Source organism: Arachis stenosperma, chromosome 6 (assembly GCF_014773155.1).
Source record: "Arachis stenosperma cultivar V10309 chromosome 6, arast.V10309.gnm1.PFL2, whole genome shotgun sequence".
NCBI classification, from domain to species: Eukaryota; Viridiplantae; Streptophyta; class Magnoliopsida; order Fabales; family Fabaceae; genus Arachis; species Arachis stenosperma.
This window is the reverse complement of record NC_080382.1, coordinates 85,987,359-86,003,621: the sequence shown is the minus strand read 5'-3', so window position 1 is coordinate 86,003,621 and position 16,263 is coordinate 85,987,359. Positions and strand designations below refer to the sequence as shown.

Genomic DNA, 16,263 nt, shown 5'->3' with positions numbered 1-16,263 from the left:
CCGGAACTGGCACCAAAGTGGGAGTTAAACGCCCAAACTGGCACAAAAGCTGGCGTTTAACTCCAAGAAGAGTCTCTACACGAAAGTGCTTCATTGCTCAGCCCAAGCACACACCAAGTGGGCCCGGAAGTGAATTTTTATGTCATTTACTCATCTTTGTAATTCTTAAGCTACTAGTTCCCTATAAATAGGACCTTTTACTATTGTATTGGACATCTTGGTAGCTATCTTTAGTCTCATGCTATCTTAGATCATGGGGCTGGCCTCACGGCCATGCCTAGACCTTGTTCTTATGTATTTTCAACGGTGGAGTTTCTACACACCATAGATTAAGGTGTGGAGCTCTGCTGTACCTCGAGTATTAATGCAATTACTATTGTTCTTCTATTCAATTCAGCTTGTTCTTGTTCCAAGATATCACTTGTTCTTCAACTTGATGAATGTGATGATCCGTGACACTCATCATCATTCTCACCTATGAACGTGTGACTGACAACCACCTCCATTCTACCTTAGATTGGGTGGATATCTCTTGGATTCCTGATACATGACGCATGGTTGCCGCTCGCCTGACAACCGAGCGCTCGCCTGACAACCGAGCCAGCCATTCCATGTGATCAGAGTCTTCGTGGTATAAGCTAGAAGTGATGGCGGCATTCAAGAGAATCCGGAAGGTTTAAACCTTGTCTGTGGTATTCTGAGTAGGATTCAATGATTGAATGACTGTGACGAGCTTCAAACTCGCGATTGTGGGGCGTTAGTGACAGACGCAAAAGAATCACTGGATTCTATTCCGACATGATCGAGAACCGACAGCTGGATAGCCGTGCCGTGACAGGGTGCGTTGAACATTTCCACTGAGAGGATGGGAGGTAGCCACTGACAATGGTGAAACCCTTGCATACAGCTTGCCATGGAAAAGAGTAAGAAGGATTGGATGAAGACAGTAGGAAAGCAGAGAGACGGAAGGGACAAAGCATCTTCATACGCTTATCTGAAGTTCTCACCAATGAATTGCATAAGTATCTCTATCTTTAGCTTTATGTTTTATTCATCATCTATACCCATTTGAGTCTGCCTGACTAAGATTTACAAGGTGACCATAGCTTGCTTCATACCAACAATCTCTGTGGGATCGACCCTTACTCGCGTAAGGTTTATTACTTGTACGACCTAGTGCACTTGCTGGTTAGTAGTGCGAAGTTGTGACAAAGAGTTGAGATTGCAATTGTGCGTACCATGTTGATGGCGCCATTGATGATCACAATTTCGTGCACCAAGTCTTTGGCGCCGTTGCTGGGGATTGTTGAGTTTGGACAACTGACGGTTTATCTTGTTGCTTAGATTAGGTATTTTATTTTTTCAGAATTTCTTTAATAATGAATTCTAGAGTTTCATGATGATCTGTTGAAGTCTGGCTGGCTGTGAAGTCATGTCTAATCTTATTGGACCGAGGTATCAACCTATCATCACAAGAGCTTGTTGATTTCTATCAATCTTGCTGTTAGAGCAATGATCTGCTGAGGCTTGGCTGGCCATTGGCCATGTCTAGTGTTTTGGACCGGAGATTTCTTTGAAAGCTTGGCTGGCTGTGAAGCCATGTCTAATTCCTGGACCGGAGTCTTAGACTAGCATTGCAATGATTCCTGGAATTCTTATTAAGAATTCTGAAACCTTTATTTTCTTTTTTTCATATAATTTTCGAAAAAGCACAAAAAAATTACAAAATCATAAAAACCAAAAAAATATTTTATGTTTCTTGTTTGAGTCTAGTGTCTTATTTTAAGTTTGGTGTCTTGCATGCATTGTTTATTTGATCTTGGTTCTATTTTCAAGTCAATAATACAGGGAACTGAAGATTCAGTACATGCAGTAGAGGAATTACAAAGAAAAAGCTGGGCGTTCAAAACGCCCAGTGAAGAAGGAAAACTGGCGTTTAAACGCCAGCCAGGATACCTGGTTAGGCGTTTAACGCCCAAAAGGGTAGCATTTTGGGCGTTAAACGCCAGAATGTGCACCATTCTGGGCGTTTAACGCCAGGATGGCACAAGAGGGAAGATTTTGTTTTTAATGCAAATTTTTTTCAAGTTTTCAAAGTTTTTCAAAATCAAATCTTTTTCAAATCATATCTTTTCAATCAAATCTTTTTCAAAATCAATTTCTTTCCATTTTCAAAAATACTTGCTATCAATTAATGATTTGATTCAACATTTCAAGTAAGTTGCCTTTTCTGTTGAGAAAGGTTTAATGTTTTAATCATATCATTTCTTGTTAGGCAAGTCATTAATTTTTAAAAATCAAATCTTTTTAAATTGTTTTTCAAATCATATCTTTTAAATCATATCTTTTTAATCACATCTTTTTCAAAATAGTTTTCAATCATATCTTTTTGATTTCTAATTTCAAAATCTTTTTCAAAAATCACTTGATTTCTTTTCCACTTTTGGTTTTCGAAAATTAATTAATGTTTTTCAAAATGTTTTTTTTTAATCTTTTTAAATTATTTTCGAAAAACTCTTCCTCTCTTCTCACATCCTTCTATTTATGGAGTACCACTCCTCCTCAATGCACAATTCGAACGCTATCCGACTAAGTTCGAATTCTTCTCCCTCTTCCTTCTATTTTTCTATTCCTCTGACACCTCAAGGAATCTCTATACTGTGACATAGAGGATTCCATATTTTCTTGTTCTCTTCTCTTTCATATGAGCAGGAGCAAAGACAAAGGCATTCTTGTTGAGGTTGATCCTGAACCTGAAAGGACCTTGAAGCGAAAGCTAAGAGAAGCTAAGGCACAACTCTCTGTAGAAGACCTAACAAAAATCGTCAAAGAAGAAGAACCTATGGCAGCCGAAAACAACAACAATGTCAACAATGCAAGGAAGGTGCTGGGTGACTTTACTGCACCTACTCCCGACTTCAATGGGAGAAGCATCTCTATCCCTGCCATTGGAGCAAACAACTTTGAGCTTAAGCCTCAATTAGTTTCTCTAATGCAACAGAATTGCAAGTTCCATGGACTTCCATTGGAAGATCCTCATCAGTTTTTAGCTGAGTTCTTGCAAATCTGTGACACTGTCAAGACTAATGGGGTTGACCCTGAGGTCTACAGACTTATGCTATTTCCTTTTGCTGTAAGAGACAGAGCTAGAATATGGTTGGACTTACAACCTAAAGACAGCCTGAACTCTTGGGAAAAGCTAGTCAATGCCTTCTTGGCAAAGTTCTTTCCACCTCAAAAATTGAGTAAGCTTAGAGTGGAAGTCCAAACCTTCAGACAGAAGGAAGGAGAATCCCTCTATGAAGCTTGGGAGAGATACAAACAATTGATCAGAAAGTGTCCCTCTGATATGCTTTCTGAATGGAGCATCATAGGTATTTTCTATGATGGTCTGTCCGAACTGTCCAAGATGTCTTTGGATAGCTCTGCTGGAGGATCTCTTCATCTGAAGAAGACGCCTGCAGAAGCTCAAGAACCAATTGAAATGGTTGCAAATAACCAATTCATGTACACTTCTGAAAGGAATCCTGTGAACAATGGGACAAATCAGAAGAAAGGAGTTCTTGAGATTGATACTCTGAATACCATATTGGCTCAGAACAAAATATTGACTCAGCAAGTCAATTTGATTTCCCAAAGTCTGTCTGGAATGCAAAATGCACCAAGCATTACTAAAGATGCTTCATCTGAAGAAGAAGCTTATGATCCTGAGAACCCTTCAATGGAAGAGGTGAATTACCTGGGAGAACCCTATGGAAACACCTATAATTCTTCATGGAGAAATCATCCAAATTTCACATGGAAGGATCAACAGAAACCTCAACAAGGTTTCAACAACAATAATGGTGGAAGAAACAGGTTTAGCAATGGCAAACCTTTTCCATCATCTTCTCAGCAACAAACAGAGAATTCTAAGCAGAACCACTCTGACTTAGCAACCATGGTCTCTGATCTAATCAAAACCACTCAAAGTTTCATGAATGAAACAAGGTCCTCCATTAGAAACTTGGAGGCACAAGTGGGACAGCTGAGCAAGAAAATTACTGAACTCCCTCCTAGTACTCTTCCAAGCAATACAGAAGAAAATCCAAAAAGAGAGTGCAAGGCCATCAACATGGCCGAATTTGGAGAGGAGGAAGAGGCAGTGAACGCCACTGAAGAAGACCTCAATGGACGTCCACTGGCCTCCAATGAGTTCCCTAATGAGGAACCATGGGAATCTGAGGCTCAAAATGAGACCATAGAGATTCCATTAGATTTACTTCTGCCATTCATGAGCTCTGATGAGTATTCTTCCTCTGAAGAGGATGAGTATGTCACTGAAGAGCAAGTTGCTAAATACCTTGGAGCAATCATGAAGCTAAATGACAAGTTATTTGGTAATGAGACTTGGGAGGATGAACCTCCTTTGCCCACCAAAGAAATAGATGACTTGTCTAGGCAGAAATTACCTCAAAAGAGACAAGATCCTGGGAAGTTCTCAATTCCTTGTGCCAAAGGCACCATGACCTTCAAGAAGGCCTTGTGTGACCTAGGGTCAAGTGTAAACCTCATGCCTCTCTATGTAATGGAGAAGCTAGGGATCTTTGAGGTACAAGCTGCAAGAATCTCATTAGAGATGGCAGACAATTCAAGAAAACAAGCTTATGGACTTGTAGAGGATGTTTTGGTAAAGATTAAAGACCATTACATCCCTGCTGATTTTATAATCCTAGAGACTTGGAAGTGCATGGATGAATCTATCATCCTTGGCAGACCCTTCCTAGCCACAGCAAAGGCTGTGATTGATGTTGACAGAGGAGAATTGATCATTCAAGTGAATGAAGAATCCTTTGTGTTTAAGGCTCAAGGATATCCCTCTGTAACCATGAAGAGGAAGCATGAAGACCTTCTCTCAAAACAGAGTCAAACAGAGCCCCCACAGTCAAACTCTAAGTTTGGTGTTGGGAGGCCACAACCAAATTCTAAGTTTGGTGTTGAACCCCCACATTCAAACTCTAAGTTTGGTGTTGGAAGGTTCCAACATTGCTCTGAGCATTTGTGAGGCTCCATGAGAGCCCACTGTCAAGCTACTGACATTAAAGAAGTGCTTGTTGGGAGGCAATGATACGTAAAAAATAAGATTTCACGTATAACCGGCAAGTATACCGGGTCGTATCAAGTAATAAAACTCACTAAGAGTGAGGTCGATCCCACGGAGATTGGTGGATTAAGCAACTTTAGTTAAATGGTAAATTTAGTCAAGCAAACATTCCTGGCGTTGGCAACGTGGTTGGCGCCCAAGATTGGCGTTGGCAACGCCCTCGTGTGCCATACTCCTAGCTTGCATGCGTTGCCAAGGAACACGCCCATGGTTCCTAGCTCAACAACGTGCTCGAGCTCCCCATTTGATGCCAAAGTTGCTTGCTACGTTGCCAAGGAACACGCCTTCATAACTTGGCGTTGGCAACGTGCATCTCCTTTTCCTGGGCCAAGCTTTCCACTCAGCGTTGTTATCCTTCGTTGTCCTCAAACACGCCCCTCATCTCTGGGCTGGCAACGTGCTCGAGGCTCCAAACTAGCTCCCCAAGATTGCTTGGCGTTGCCTTGAATAACGCCTATGGTTCTTGGCATTGGCAACGCCAGCTTCTCCTCCTCTTGGGCCAAGTTTGCTTGTGTGCGTTGCCTTGAATAACGCCTCTTCATTCCCACGTTGGCAACGCCCTCGAGCTCTCCTTGGCTCAGCTCTTTGCTTGCCTGGGCGTTGCCTTCAAACACGCACCCTTTTCTTCAAGTTGGCAACGCCAACTTCTCTTCTCCAGGGCTGCCTGGCGTTGCCTCCAACAACGCAGCCTTTCACCAAGTTGGCAACGTCAACTTCTCTTCCAAGGCTGCCTGGCGTTGCCCCCAACAACGCAGCCTTCCACCAAGTTGGCAACGCCAACATGTACTTCTCTTCTCCTTGCCCAGCTTGCCTCATTCTTGCTTCCATGCTTTCTTGTTTCATCACCTATCATCATCAAAGGAAATAGCTTCAAAGTCTTACCAATTCATGCAATAAATTTCATGAGATTCATTCATACTCATTCATGTATGTATTCCTTAAATCATTTGCATGAATATGGCTAGAATCAACATGTTCCTTGGTATTCTTATGCATGAAGACAAAACTCATAAAAGGACTTGTTTGTTTAGAGAAATTGAGTGAAATTAAGCTAAAACCAACTAAACTAACTAGCTAATATAACAAATATGCAATTGCATCACAACACCAAACTTAGATGAATGCTTGTCCTCAAGCACAAGGAAAATGGTTGTGAATGGGAGAGATATATGACAACAACGTGACTTAGGCAAGCTAGAAAATGATGGTGAGGGGAGGTGGAGTGTTTCGGTTATGTGAGGGGATGTAGTGCTTCATGAGTTTTGTTGGGTAAAGATTAGGCCTAAGGCAAGAATATAGGAAATATGGAATGAGTTGGGGGTGTAGTGTGACTTCGGGTGATGAAATGAGGTTATGGGGGGTAGAAGAATGAGTGATGAAGAGTGAGGTTTGATGAATATGGTTGAAGTATTTAAAGTGAACTTTGGTGGGGATGCATGATTCTAGTGAGTTCCGTGGTGCTATGCATGGCTCTAAGGGTTCGATCATAGCATGGGGAGCATGCTTCCTTGTGCCCAATGCATGTTGAGTTGTTTTTCCCATGCACAAAGTTCAAGACTCATGTGACTTTCTCTTCCTTGTGTATCCGTGACCTCTCTCTCCAAGATTCCCCATCACTTCTTTCTTTCTTTCCTGCAACAAAATTCCAAAAGCTTGAGATTCTTAAAGTGACATTACTAGCTAACAACTTATGATGATATTCCTATGCAAAATTGAGTAAACTAAAATTAAAATTTATGAATTGATTCCCTAATCTATTTTTTCTAGCATTAGTAATGTAAGTAAAGACACCAAACTTAGTTTGTGACTAAGTGTTCTATGGAATTAATTCCAAAGATAGCCACATCAAACTTAGTATTTTACCTACATTATATGCTATTTCACGTTTTTTTTTTCATATATATAACTAAAATGATGACTGTACTTTCATAGTCTAGCATTTTCGTGTATGTATGGACACCAAACTTAGTTTGTGGCTAAGTGTTGTAGAACACACTTTTGCCATTACTTCAAGATTGGCCACACCAAATTTGGTGCTTTGCATACACCATGTACTAGTCTACTTAATCATTATTGGTTACTGAAGTATGAAAATAAAAGACTCCCTGTGCATGGGTTGCCTCCCATGAAGCGCTTGTTTATTGTCCTTAGCTTGACACTGCAGCTTCTTTGCTCATGTTAAGAGTTGCACACTCTCTTCCTTGCTCCAGGGGCCACCCAAATAGTGCTTCACCCTATGTCCATTAGCTGTGAAGGTTTGTTTTGAGGCTTCATCAAGTAATTCGACATAGCCATGAGGTGATACTTTGGTGATGGTGTATGGACCAGTCCATCTAGACCTCAGCTTCCCAGGGAAAATCTTCAATCTCGAATTGAATAACAACTCCCTTTGGCCTGGTTCGAATGTTCTTTGAGAGATCCTCTTATCATGCCATCTCTTTGCTCTCTCTTTGTATATTTTGGCATTTTCATATGCCTCCAATCTGAACTCCTCAAGTTCATTGAGTTGTAGCAACCTCTTCTCTCCTGCTGCTTGAGCATCTAAGTTCAGAAGTTTGGTGGCCCAAAAGGCCTTATGTTCAAGCTCCACAGGGAGGTGGCATGCCTTTCCATACACCAGCTGAAATGGAGATTTTCCTATGGGTGTCTTGAAGGCTGTCCTGTATGCCCAAAGTGCATCATCCAGCTTCCTAACCCAATCCTTTCTTGTTGTTCCCACAGTTTTCTCCAAGATCCTTTTTAGCTCTCTGTTGGCAAGTTCAGCTTGCCCATTAGTTTGTAGGTGATATGGGGTAGCTACTTTGTGAGTAACACCATATTTGTGGAGTAAAGAGTTTAGTTGCTTGTTGCAGAAGTGGCTTCCCCCATCACTTATGAGTCCTTTGGGCACTCCAAATCTAGTGAAGATGTTCTTCTTGAGGAATTGCAAGACCACGTTGGTATCACATGTGGTGGTGGCTATTGCTTCTACCCATTTGGAGACATACTCTACTGCTACCAAAATGTATTTGAATGTGTAAGATGGAGGAAAAGGTCCCATGAAGTCTATTCCCCACAGATCAAAGAGTTCCACTTCCAAAATGAACTTTTGAGGCATCTCATTTTTCTTTGACAAACCCCCTGTTCTTTGACATTCATTGCATTGGCTCACAAACTCCCTAGCATCCTTGAAGATTGAAGGCCAGTAGAAACCACTTTGAAGGACCTTTGCAGCTGTTCTTTCAGCTCCAAAATGACCACCATAACTAGAGTTGTGACAATGCCAAAGTATGTCCTTCATCTCACCTTCTGACACACATCTTCTTATCATTCCATCTGGGCATCTTTTGAACAAGAATGGCTCATTCCAGAAGAAGAACTTAGCCTCATGCAGCAGCTTCTTGACTTGTTGTTTTGTGTACTCTTGTGGAATGATTCTTCCCGCCTTGTAGTTGGCCATGTCTGCAAACCAAGGGACATGTTGAATTTGCAAGAGGTGCTCATCTGGAAATTCTTCATTTATTGATGGAAGGTTGTCTTGGCATGCATCTTGTGGTACCCTTGATAAGTGATCAGCAACTTGATTTTCATTGCCCTTTCTATCTTTTATCTCAATGTCAAACTCTTGTAGGAGTAGCACCCATCTGATTAGCCTTGGTTTGGCATCCTGTTTTGACATAAGATACTTAAGGGCAGCATGGTCAGTATACACTAAGACTTTAGATCCAATCAAATATTGTCTAAACTTATCAAAAGCATATACCACAGCTAGTAGCTCTTTCTCTGTTGTGGTGTAGTTTTTTTGAGCTTCATTCAATACCTTACTTGCATAGTAGATAACATGAAGCTTCTTTTCCTTCCTCTGCCCCAACACAGCACCAATTGCAAGGTTACTTGCATCACACATGAGTTCAAAAGGTAGTCCCCAACTTGGGGGTGTGATGATTGGTGCTGTGGTGAGCTTAGCCTTTAGAGTTTCAAAAGCATGTTTGCATTCATCATCAAAGATAAAAGGATTGTCTACCACCAGCAAATTGCTTAATGGCTTTGCTATTTTGGAAAAATCTTTGATGAATCTCCTATAAAATCCAGCATGTCCTAAGAAACTTCTAACGGCTTTCACACTAGTTGGCAAAGGAAGTTTTTCTATAATTTCTACTTTTGCCTTGTCAACTTCTATACCCTTTCTTGAAATTTTGTGACCAAGAACAATGCCTTCGGGTACCATGAAATGGCATTTCTCCCAATTCAAAACTAGATTTGTTTCTTGGCACCTTTTCAAGACTAAGGTAAGATGGTGCAAGCAAGTATTGAAAGAATCACCAAAAACAGAGAAATCATCCATAAATACTTCAATAAATTTTTCTACCATGTCTGAGAAGATTGATAGCATGCACCTTTGAAAGGTAGCTGGAGCATTACACAGTCCAAATGGCATTCTCCTGTATGCAAAGACTCCAAAGGGACAAGTAAAGGAGGTCTTCTCTTGATCCATGGGGTCAACCACTATCTGGTTATACCCAGAATATCCATCAAGAAAACAGTAATAGGCATGGCCAGCCAACCTTTCAAGCATCTGGTCAATGAAAGGGAGAGGAAAGTGATCTTTTCATGTGGCATCATTCAGCCTCCTATAGTCTATGCACATTCTCCACCCTGTCACTGTTCGTGTTGGAATAAGCTCATTCTTCTCATTAACAATGACGGTCATCCCCCCTTTCTTAGGTACTACTTGCACTGGACTGACCCACGGGCTGTCAGATATAGGGTAGATGATCCCAGCTTTACACAACTTCAGGACTTCCTTTTGAACAACCTCCTTCATTGTGGGATTCAATCTTCTTTGGGGTTGTACCACTGGTTTGGAATTCTCCTCTAAAAGTATTTTGTGCATGCATACGGCAGGGCTTATGCCTTTCAAGTCATCAATGGTCCAACCCAACGCCTCTTTGTGAGCTTTCAAAACCACAAGGAGCTTTTCTTCTTCCTCTGCACTCAATGTGGAATTGATGATCACTGGGAAGCTGTCCTTCTTACCGAGGAATGCATATTTAAGATGAGGGGGTAGTGGTTTCAACTCTTGTTGTGGTGCCTCTTCTTTCGTAGCTTCACTTGGTTCCTTTGATGCTTCCAATTTGTTCCCTTCTTGTCCCTTGATGTCATGGACTTCCTCTTGTTTCATTTGATGGTTTGTGTCAAGCACTTCTTCAACCAAAGAGTCTACTACATCAATCTTCATGCAAGTTTCTTTCTCAACAGGGTGTTGCATTGCTTTGAAGACATTTATGGTCATTTGCTCATCATGCACTCTGAAAATCATCTCTCCTTTTTCCACATCAATGATTGTTCTAGCTGTAGCCAAAAAGGGTCTACCAAGAATGACTGAATTGTTTCCCTCTTCATCCATGTCTAGGACCACAAAATCAGCTGGGAATATGAAGTTTCCCACCTTCACCAAGAGGTTCTCAACTACTCCATTTGGTATTTTGATGGATCTGTCAGCAAGTTGGAGTGACATCCTTGTGGGTTTAAGCTCTTCAATCATCATTTTCTTCATCATGGTAAGGGGCATTAGGTTAATGCTTGCTCCCAGATCACAAAGTGATTTGTCAACGGCCATGCTCCCAATCGTGCAGGGTATGAGGAAGCTGCCAGGATCTTTGAGTTTTGGAGGTAGCCCTTTTTGAATGATGGCACTACACTCTTGATTGAGCACCACCGTTTCTTTTTCTTGCCAACTTCTCTTCTTGGTGATCAATTCCTTAAGAAACTTTGCATATAGTGGCATCTGTTCCAGAGCTTCTGCCAATGGGATGTTGATTTCAAGTTTCTTGAAGATTTCTAAGAACCTTGGGAATTGTTGGTCCTTTGCTCCTTTATGTACCCTAGTTGGGTATGGAAGCTTGGGTACATAGGCTTTTACTCCTTCATTTTTGTTTTCTTGTTGTGGGTTCACACTCTCCTTGCTAGCATGGTTACTTCCTTGAGTGGGTGGTTTGCCTTGTGGCTTGACAACCTCTTTGCCTTTGTTAGATGTTGAATCCTTTTCCTCATCCTGCCTTTCCACTTGTATCTCCTCTTTGGGTTTTGTTGCTTCTTTATTCGAACTTTCACCAACTACCTTGCCACTCCTTAACTGCAGAGCCTTACATTCTTCTCTTGGGTTGGGTATTGTGTCACTTGGGAGAACATTGGTTGGTCGCTCGGCTTGTTTGGCTAATTGTCCCACTTGTCTCTCAATATTCTTCATGATGACCTCATGTTCCTTGTGTCCCTTAGCTAAGGCTTGAGTGGTTTGAGCAAGTGCTTGCAAGGTTGCTTCAAGACTTGAGATTCTAGTTTCATGATGGTCAATTGGGGGTATGATGGGGGTTGATTGTTGTTGGAAGTTGTTGGGTGGATTAGTGTGGTAATTTTGTGAGTTGGATGATGGTGCAGAGAAGTTATTTTGGTGAGTTTGTGAATTATTATGAGGTGGTTGATATGTGTTTTGTGTTTTTCTATATTGGTTAGTGTTGTTGGCATGGTGATTTTGGTTATTTGTGTTGCGGGTGTGATTGTGGTTGTTATTCTTTTGCCAATGGTTTTCACCCCACTTTAGATTGGGATGATTTCTCCAAGATGGGTTGTATGTATCACCATGAAATTCATCCTGAGAATTTGAGGTATTCTGCATGTATTGAACTTGCTCTTGTGGTTGTTCAACAGTGGTCCCTTCACCTTGGCTCCATTCAAGTAATGGTTGATTTGTTGTGTTCACTGATGCTAGCTGGAAACCATCCATTCTCTTTGTTATCATCTCCATTTGTTGTTGGATTTGTTGGTGCATTAACTTGTTTTGTGCCAAGATAGCATCAACACCTTCAAGCTCCATTACACCTTTCTTTGGGGTCGGATTGTGTTGCCTCTCTGATGAGTAATAATATTGATTGTTTGCCACAATCTCAATGAGGTCTTGAGCCTCCTCTGCATTTTTCATCATGTTGAGTGATCCTCCTGATGAGTAGTCTAGTCCTTTCCTTGCTTCTAAGCTTAAACCTTCATAGAAGTTTTGGAGTTTGACCCAGTCACTAAACATGTCAGGTGGACATCTTCTCATGAGTGCCTTATACCTTTCCCAGGCTTTATACAATGACTCCCCTTCCATTTGCCTGAAAGTTTGAACCTCTGTCTTCAACTTGATGATTCTTTGAGGTGGGTAGAACTTTGCTAGAAATCTGCCCATCACATCATTCCAATTGTTGAGGCTTTCCTTGGGGAATGACTCTAGCCATTGAGTGGCCTTGTCCCTCAAAGAGAATGGAAATAGTAGCAGTTTGTAGACATCTGGATGCACTCCATTTGTCTTCACTGTATTGCATATCCTCAGAAAAACAGATAGATGTTGATTTGGGTCTTCAAGAGGTCCCCCCCATAAGAGCAGTTGTTCTGTACCAAAGTGATAAGCTGAGGTTTCAACTCAAAGTTATGAGCATGGACATTTGGTGTAGCAATACTGCTCCCACAGTGTCTTGGATCAGGGATAGTATATGAAGATAACACCCTTCTAGGTGGTCCATCATTGTTGTTGACCCCTCCAGGAGGATTTTGCATCTCATCCTCCATGGCTTGATCTTCTCCCTCTGACTCCTCTTCACCAACTATTCCCTTTCCTCTTTCTGCTCTCCTTATTCTTTGGAGAGTTCTCTCGTCCTCAATATTACGTCTATTAGTTCCTGACATACATAAACAAAACCAAAATCACAAGTGAGACACTCTAAAACTAGAGTGGAATTGGGGTTAGTGAAACAAAGTATCAAACAGTTAGTAGGCTTAACAAAAACACTAAAAAAAATGCTCAATCTAAACCACCTTTCACTTAATCATTGTCAATCTTTCCAATCCCCTGCAACGGCGCCAGAAACTTGATACGTAAAAATTAAGATTTCACGTATAACCGGCAAGTATACCGGGTCGTATCAAGTAATAAAACTCACTAAGAGTGAGGTCGATCCCACGGAGATTGGTAGATTAAGCAACTTTAGTTAAATGGTAAATTTAGTCAAGCAAACATAGTTTTGATTTCATGAGCATTTTGATTTTTGAACATAATTACAGGAACTTAAATGGCAAGGAATGTAAAGAACTAGAGAAGAGAAATAAAATGAAGGTAAATAACTGAAACTTAGAGTGCAAGAAACATAAATGACATCAAAGTTAAATTGCAAGGAATTAAAGGTTGCAGAAATTCAAAGAACATGAAAGTAAATAGCAAGGATTAAAGGAACAGAATGTAGATAACAAGAATAATAAATTGACCGAATGTAAAAGGGAATTGGGTTATGGGTAGTTAAACAACTAGAGGTAAAAGAAATAAGAATTAATGATGGAGAGGATCATTAGGGATCAGAGATGCAAGTTTTCATGAATTGATGTTAGTCAAATCCTTCTCAATCATGGGTATAGATCCATGGCAAGTGGGTAATTGAATCCCAATCTCTTGGTGATTCAATTTCTCTCAACATAACCAATTGCCACTCTCGTGATCTAATTGTTCATGAGAAGAGATGAAGCTCACATCTAATCCAGCCACACAACTCCCATAATCTCAACCAAGGAGAGTTACATCTCACATACTAACCAAGGTGTATTGATTAAAGAAATCATGAAAGGATGAACTCTAAACTGAATTATGTGGCTCATTCCTCAAATTCACCACATAATTCATATAGATTAACCCCTCTCTCGATGGTGGTTGAATCTTTGAAGAACAATAATTCCCTCTTTAGATCAACCACTAGAATTGAGAAGGAAAAGATGAGTTCACCAATGCATTCCAACAAGCAGAGCTCTTCCCCCTAATGAAAGTGGGGTTTAGTGAGTCATAGCTCCAATTTCAACCATAATTGCTATCAACAAAAATTAAACTAAATGCCAAGAAAGATGAAGAAGAAGAAGGAAATGCTTAAAGCTTAAGAAAATGAAGAAGAGAAGTTCCAAGAAGAACCCCAAAAAATGCTCTCCGGGTATCCTCCCGGAAGTACTAAAGAGTTCTCTAAATAAAGTGCTAAGAGTCTAAAATTCTAAGTGTCAAAAGTCCCCTTAAAGTACAAACTCAATCTCTATTTATATTAGTCCTAAAACTCCTTCAAAGATCTTCAATTTGGGCTAGCAATGTGGGCTTTCTCATTGTTGAATTCTTGGTTCAATTGAAGAAGTTGCTTGCCTTTGTGAGGAATAGAGGAAGCAGAGCAAGTTGGCAACAATTCTGGCCCATTGAGGGGCGTTGTTGTCAATAACTCTAGGCATAATGCACGTTGACAACGTGCAAGTGACTTTCCTGGAAGTGAGCTTTGAGACTTGGGCGTTGTTGGCCCAAGTTGTTGCTAACAACTTGCTCTTCTTCTTATTGACTCTTCTCTCATGCCTAATGTTGCCCAGAATTTGAGTATCTATCCTTTGCTTCAATATGGACTATCATACATCATTGGAAAGCTCTTGATGTCTACTTTCCAATGCCACTGGAATCACCTCATTTGGACCTTCCTAGTTCAAGTTATGCTTCCTCAAAGAAGGTAAGGTCAAGCTGCCAAGTTGTTGCCAAAAACGCACCCATTTTGCCAAGTTGGCAACGTGCCCGTGCCTAGCCTCCCAAAGCAGGGAAATGAGGCTGGCGTTGTTGCCAAAAATGCACCCTTGCTAGCACGTTGGCAACGTGCTCGTGCCCCCCTCCAGGGCTCATCTCTAGCCTTCTTGAATTTCAACTTCATATTCTTGTTTTTAGGGCCTAAAGATGACTCTGGTTTGGCTTCAATTTTGTGCTCCACCATAGACTATTATATATGGTTGGAAAGCTCTGAATGTTAGCTTTCCAACGCAACTGGAAGCATTCAATTTGGATCTCTGTAGCTCAGGATATCTTCCATTGAAGAAGGTAAGGTCAGGCTGCCTTGTTGGAGTTGTTGTGGATAACGCCCCTATATTCCAAGTTGGCAACGTGCTACCTCCATTCTTCACCATCCAAAGCTTCCTGGCATTGTTGCCAAACACGCCAATGTTTTCTTGAGTTGGCAACGTGCCCGATGCTTCTTCAAGGCTCTAAACATTGCTTCCCACGTTGCCATTGAACACGCCTATAGAAGCTGGCGTTGGCAACGTGGTTGGCAGCTCTTCCTGGCGTTGGCAACGTGGTTGGCACCAAGGCTTGGCGTTGGCAACTTGATTGGCACCAAGACTTGGTGCTTAGCCAAGCAACCATTCCTGGCGTTGGCAACGTGGTTGGCGCCCAAGATTGGCGTTGGCAACGCCCTCGTGTGCCATACTCCTAGCTTGCATGCGTTGCCAAGGAACACGCCCATGGTTCCTAGCTCAACAACGTGCTCGAGCTCCCCATTTGATGCCAAAGTTGCTTGCTACGTTGCCAAGGAACACGCCTTCATAACTTGGCGTTGGCAACGTGCATCTCCTTTTCCTGGGCCAAGCTTTCCACTCAGCGTTGTTAGCCTGCGTTGTCCTCAAACACGCCCCTCATCTCTGGGCTGGCAACGTGCTCGAGGCTTCAAACTAGCTTCCCAAGATTGCTTGGCATTGCCTTGAATAACGCCTATGGTTCTTGGCGTTGGCAACGCCAGCTTCTCCTCCTCTTGGGCCAAGTTTGCTTGTGTGCGTTGCCTTGAATAACGCCTCTTCATTCCCACGTTGGCAACGCCCTCGAGCTCTCCTTGGCTCAGCTCTTTGCTTGCCTGGGCGTTGCCTTCAAACACGCACCCTTTTCTTCAAGTTGGCAACGCCAACTTCTCTTCTCCAGGGCTGCCTGGCGTTGCCTCAAACAACGCAGCCTTTCACCAAGTTGGCAACGCCAACTTCTCTTCCAAGGCTGCCTGGCGTTGCCCCCAACAACGCAGCCTTCCACCAAGTTGGCAACGCCAACATGTACTTCTCTTCTCCTTGCCCAGCTTGCCTCATTCTTGCTTCCATGCTTTCTTGTTTCATCACCTATCATCATCAAAGGAAATAGCTTCAAAGTCTTACCAATTCATGCAATAAATTTCATGAGATTCATTCATACTCATTCATGTATGTATTCCTTAAATCATTTGCATGAATATGGCTAGAATCAACATGTTCCTTGGTATTCTTATGCATGAAGACAAAACTCATAA

The 16,263-nt window shown here is 41.7% G+C and overlaps 1 non-coding gene across 1 annotated transcript; it reads right to left on the bottom strand.

Moving 5' to 3' along the window:
- Positions 1 to 3,247: 3,247 nt before the first annotated feature.
- LOC130937559 (small nucleolar RNA R71) lies at positions 3,248 to 3,355 on the bottom strand. Its single transcript, XR_009068773.1, has one exon. It is a non-coding gene; the product is annotated as a small nucleolar RNA R71 (small nucleolar RNA).
- Between the last annotated feature and the right edge of the window lie 12,908 nt (positions 3,356 to 16,263).